Below are 6,069 nucleotides of genomic sequence, written 5' to 3' on the forward strand. Positions count from 1 at the left end.
TTGTTCTTGCTACCACAGAAGCTAGCGAGAATGTCCTCAAGGACGGACCTCAAAGCTAGTAGGCATAATTTAGCTTTTTACCAGTAAGATATATACTTACACACACAAACGTATTTTCTTGAAAAGAAAATAAATGTCATTTCTATTTTGTGTTTCGTTTTTAGCTAGTATAAAAACCCTTCTAATTTGTTTTAAAAAGTTAGGGTCCCATTTTTAAAAAAAGAATTACCTCTTCTTTTAAGAAAGCAACGTCACCAGTACATAACTTGGGTTACAGGTCAAGAAAACCCCAGATCTAGACCTTCTCACTACCGGGAGCTACTAATCGAGCTATCAGCTCGTTCACAAACTTTGTAAGAATTAGTTTAGTTTTATAGAAAAAGCATAGGATTCAGAAGAAAAAAAAATCAGTCGCTTTTCCAAGGATATAGACCGATAAGATTTCGTTTCTATTTTCTAAAAACAAGAAAAGAGCGAATAACATACTCCTTCTGTCCTAAAAAAATAGTCTATAACACCCTTAGTGTTACGTCCAAAACGAATTACTAAACCATATCATGATCATTATGTTTATGTGATAATGCATGTGATGGAATATGCGGATGAAAATTTTGTAACTTAAGATGATCAATAAAAATACTAAATGAGAAACTATTCCATAATTCATGTATATTAACTAAGGTTGAAAACCAATTTTTATTGAACGAAAATGCTATAGAGCATATATGTGGCACTTAAATAAAGTTTGGAGTATGAATTTTGTAGGTGACAATGGAAAACTTGATGTAGACAAATAACATTGCTAGCTAATATTTCCAATAGCCTAGAAATGTAACTTGAAATCAAATTCAACTCAAGACTTAGAGAAATCTTTAGGTTTATAGACAGCAAGACAATGTCATGTTTAGGAATTTATTTTGTGAAATTGAGTTAAGAGATGGTGTCATGTTTTAGCTCGAGTTGGTAGCATGATCTGCCCTCTTGAGCATAGTGAAGGTGGTTCAGGTCCAAGAGCAATCGTTTAGTTTTTATAGACGTTTTAAAATTCGTGCACGAGATGTCTTGGGTTGGTTGGTCGAGTGGACGCGGTCACCATACTCGGGCTGTCGGTGTTTCGTACAAGCACCGGCAAGTAAATTTATAGTAATGCGCGTTAGGCTCGGATGGTGCGCTAAAGGACACAAGATTTATACTGGTTCGGGCGGAACGTCCCTACGTCCAGTTTGTTGCTGCTTGTGTTATTAGCACCGTGAACGGTCTGTAGTAAGGGATACAAACTGTCGAGAGAGGGACTGGTCCCAAGTCTCTGATGGAAGGATTGAAAAAGTGGTCAAGAGCTTCGTAGCTGCTTGAATGTTTTTATCAGTGCGTTCTATTGTTCGGTCCTATTTCTCCCGTCCTCCCTGATGGAGGAAGCGCATCCCCTTTTATAGATGAAGGGGCTGGCCTTACAAGGGTGAGGGCTCCAGGATGTGTACTCTACTTAGTCATGTGGCTCACGTTTACCTGGTCAGGTCCTCTATTCTGATGAGTGCGAAGGAAGATAAGTGCTTAGCATGTTGTCGATGTCTCTGTAGGATGTCAGATTAATCACAGAATGCTGCCCGCAGGGTATGGGCTGTAGTACAGTGATTTTGACTTATGAGCCTCCCTCCAGCCTTGCTCCGCACGCCTTCTGGTTCCCATGATTCCTTGTTGGGAGAATTCGGGGTCGGGGTCCGGTGTAGCGCCGTGGCCAAGGCCTTCTGACTGGGAGGACCTGAGGGATCGGGAATAGGGCGCCGCTCCCTCGGGTCCACAGCGTGGTGACGGAATATCCGTCGTTCATGGAGATAGCAAATCCGTTCTTGGAGCGTAGCGGTTGTCGTATATCTTCGTTGGGTTCCGTGTCCCAGAGCTGAAGACGGCGCCTACAACTCTACAGGGTGAGATGCACGCACCTGTAATACCTTTTGGGCTCTGCAGCGCCCGGAAGGGTCTAAAGCATCAGTCCTGTCGTTCCCTGGCAGTCCTTTTCCTGCCAGGGCGCAGGGTATGGTCGTTGGAGCCATGGTTGACCTGAACGTCTTGTCTCGTCCTGTACCCATCATTATGAGGGATAGATATCGATCAGGGCAAGGCTCGTTCTGGGCCATCGGGTGAGGCGGAGACCAATCCCTATCTCTTGGGCGAGACTAACCCTATCCCTCCGGGATCGGGCGAGGCGGAATCCATCCCTTTGCCTTCGGGCGAGATCGAGCCCGCCCTATAGACGTCGGGCGAGACGGAGATTAGCCTTGAGCTTTTGGGGCGAGGCAGGGTTATCCCACAAAGGCGTCGGGTGAGGCTGACCCCGCCCCTCTAGGATCGGGCGAGACGGAATTCATCCCTCAGCCCTCGGGCGAGACCGAGCCCGCCCTCAAGGCGTTGGGCGAGACAGAGTTTATCCCTCGGCCCTCGGGCGAGACCGAGCCCGTCCTAAAGGTGTCGGGCGAGGCGGAACCGAACTCATGTCACTCGAACAAGGGATGACATGGAGCCCTTATGCGTCCAGAAGTTTTTCACGTTCGGTGGTTATCGGTTCCACCTTCTGGGGTACCCTGGTATTAGGTCCCCAACAGTAGCCCTTGAGACTCTAGGTGATTCGGGTAGAACCGCCTGGAGGGTGTCTTTGATTTCGTCGAAGCTAATTTGCCGGAGGGTGCGCATGAGCGCACCCGATGGGTGTAGCCCCCGAGCCCCCGGGTGACTCGAGTAGAGTCGCCCGGGGGGTTGTATCGGCTCCTTCGCGGGTAAGGCTGAAGGACTTAGTTTTTCATCAACTGGGTGTTTTTCCGAGTGGGTCGTGGCGTCCCGTTCGCTGGGGACTGATTTGGGGCCGTCCTAACTGGTGCTTCTGCCCTTGGTGGCGGATTGTTCGTGGATTCCTTCTTAGTTGGGCCGGCCGGCGAGTTGCTGGGCCCTAGGTGGGCCAAAGAGAAAAGAACAGGCCTTTGTGGCTTGCGCTTCCCCGGTGGGTAGAGAGTCCGGATTCGCTTGGGGAAGGCGAACCGTCCGCCGAGATTTTTGGGATGAGAGGATAGGGACTGCGGGCGCGTGTCCCGCGACGTGACGTGGTGGCACACGTGGCAGGCCCGAAGATCGAGGCAGATGGTTGCCCTTCTCGCGTCCGTCGCCCCCTATAAAACCACGGGGTTTGCCCCTAGGGTCCCGTATTTCGCTCCCCTTCCTTTGCGTTCCGAAACATCCACCGCCAATCTTCCCAGCCTCTCGCGCCCGCATCGCCACCGTCGACCAGCCTGCGTTCGTGTTCCAGCCGTCGTTAAGCTCACGCCTGCCCTTCCCCCCTACTGCTTCAATGGAGTTGTGGGGCAGATCAAGCATCACTTCCCGGCGTCTGGAGGGCCTCGTCCGCCGTGGCCTTCTCCGCCCACTATTCGCCGTCCAGGAGTGGTTACTCCCCGGCGACGAGGGTGAGCCGGTGCCGCCTGAAGGGTATGTCGTCTCCTTTGCCATCTTTCATGAGTGGGGATTCGGGGTACCCATGCATAGATTCCTTCGGGGGCTATTAGATTACTATGAGGTAGAGCTGCAGCATCTCACTCCTAATGGGATTCAGCATATGGCGGCGTTCGTTGCCCTGTGCGAGGGTTTCCTGGGGATCGATCCCCATTTTGATCTGTGGCGGTATTTCTTTAGCATTAGTCTGTCGAAGAGGAAGATTGGGGGGAAAGAAGTGAATGCGCTGATGGGGTGTGCCAGCATTCATCTGCACCATACCCGGTCGAAGGGTTACCCGTACATGCGTCTGGCTACATCCAACAAGGGATGGCATTCACAGTGGTTTTATGTTAGGGATGATGTGAGTGCCACCCTACCGAAGTGCACCGGACATCTTATTGTGGATGCTCCGGAGTCGTGGGGCTGGGGCGTCCAGTCTAAAGACAAGAAACATATCTCCGACCTTCTCTCCGCCCTCCATGCCCTGAAGGGTTGGGGTGTAAAGGGGTCAGGGATTATCGGCGCCTACCACGCGAGGAGGGTGGCACCACTGATGGCGCGTGTGCTTCCCCTGCATCGGATGATGCCCGGGATATCGTTCGAGGGGACAGTGCTCGTTGACGAGGCGCTCCCTTATTCAGAAGTGGCGCAGCGTATCAAGGAGGCGACGGAGCCGACGAAGGATTCCGCCGGCAGGGTCCTTGACATCGTGTATCCGGTGCCCGGGCATCCTCCAATGCGGCCGGAGCCTGGGTTCTTTGAATTCGTAAGCCTTCTTCTCCCGCACTCTTTTCTTTCTCCTGAATCTCTTTTTTAATACTTGCTTTTGTGATGTTGGGACTAGCCGGGGGGGCTAGTCTTCAAGGATAGTCTGGCTCCACTGCCGAAGGACAAGGTTGTGGCGGTGGCGAATCGACTCGTGGCCGAGCGGGACAAGAAAGCAAAGGAGGAGATGAAGAAGGCGAAACGACTGAAGCAGGAGGCACGGGATCGGGGAGAGGACGTGAGCAGTGAGGATGATGATGATGATGATGATGACGATGACGAGGTAGCCATCGACATAGATTGGGGCGTCCTGGAGGATGAGGAAACGCTGACGAGTGGCCACCCACCCATGCAGGGGCCCTTCGCTTTTCACGCAGAGGGAAGTGAATCAATGAGGTCAGTGGAGGCCGGCGAGTCCGCCGCTTCGCACGGTGTGCCGGCCGAGGATCGGTGGACGAGGGACGCTGGGCTTGCTGCCGCCGGCCCTGAGGTGATCGTGGAGGAGGGTGGTACCGGAGACGTGCCTGGCTCTGATGCCGCGCCCTGCGAGGTGATGGAGGGGAGCAGCTCCGGTGCTGCGCCTCGCGAGATAATGGAGGGGGACGGCTTCGGTGCCACGCCCGATGAGATGATGGAGGGGAGCGACCCCGGCGCCGCACCCGACGAGATGAACCCTCCTGCCCCAGAGCAGGGGGCAGGCACGAAACGGTCCTGTCCGGACGAGTCAGGGTAGGGATCTGGGGATCCGTCCCCAAAATGCTTCTGCCGGCTGAGGACGTCAACGTAAGCTCTTGATTCCTCTGTTTTCATCCTTTTTTCATTTTTATTTTGACTTAACGGTTATTACCTTTATGTAGGTTCTTGCGGACGGGTCACCCCCTAGGACTGGTGCCCAAGAAGAGTCTCGCCCTTCAAGCGGGACAGATGGCGTCGCCTGGAGTCACCCCTGTTTTGGGCAGGAGTGGTGCCGACGTTGGGGCCGCGTTGGCCAAACCGACGGCGTCCATGGTGGCTCCCACGCCCGCGGAGGTTACTGAGCGATCGGTTTCTTCTGTGGCGGGCATGGAACAGCCGGCCGAGGACCGCATACCGCCGGTGAAGGTGATCGTGACTGCGCCAAGCCAGGATCAGCCGGGCGCGATCGTGGTGGCACCCGAGGGTGTGGTGCAATCCGCGCCGCCAGGCGCCCATGTGGATCCGCCCGTGGCACCCGAAGCGGTCCAGACGGAGGAGGGTCTAGCCAGAGGGTCCTTGAGTGCGGCGGTGGTGCCGCATAGGGTCAGGAGGGAGCCGCCACCAGCCCCTTTGTCGGGAGGAAGCCGCTCCCCTGCGCGGGGGGAGCCGCCGCTCCAGTGGATGGCTGCTCAGGACCCGACGTCGGCTCTTTTCTCGCTCGATGATCATTCCGAGAGTATGGAGCGAGAAGGTCTTGACATCGGGATCTCGACCATGCTGAACACCCTGGACCAGGCCAGAGGAGCCCTCCGTGAGATCGTTATCCCTACCTCTCAGGTATTTTCTAGACTTTCTTCTTTCTTCGTGTGTTTCTGTGTTCTCGTATTTCTGATATCAGTCTTCTTCCTCTTTAGATTCTTGTTGCTCGTAGCCGGAAAAAATCCCAATTCCTCCGTGAGCAGAAGGCGGAGCAGGATCGCCTCTTCGAGGAGGCCCGGCTGCGAGCAAACATGGCCGCCCAGCTTGCTATCATCCAGGAGCGGGAGGCCCAGGTGCGTCAGGATGCGGAGGAGGCGCACGGGATGTTCGAGGACCTGTCGGCGAGGTCTAAGCTGGATGGAGAGGAGATTGCCAGGCTCCAAAAAGAGC

The sequence above is a fragment of the Miscanthus floridulus genome, chromosome 3 (assembly GCF_019320115.1).
Source record: "Miscanthus floridulus cultivar M001 chromosome 3, ASM1932011v1, whole genome shotgun sequence".
In the NCBI taxonomy this organism is placed as follows: Eukaryota; Viridiplantae; Streptophyta; class Magnoliopsida; order Poales; family Poaceae; genus Miscanthus; species Miscanthus floridulus.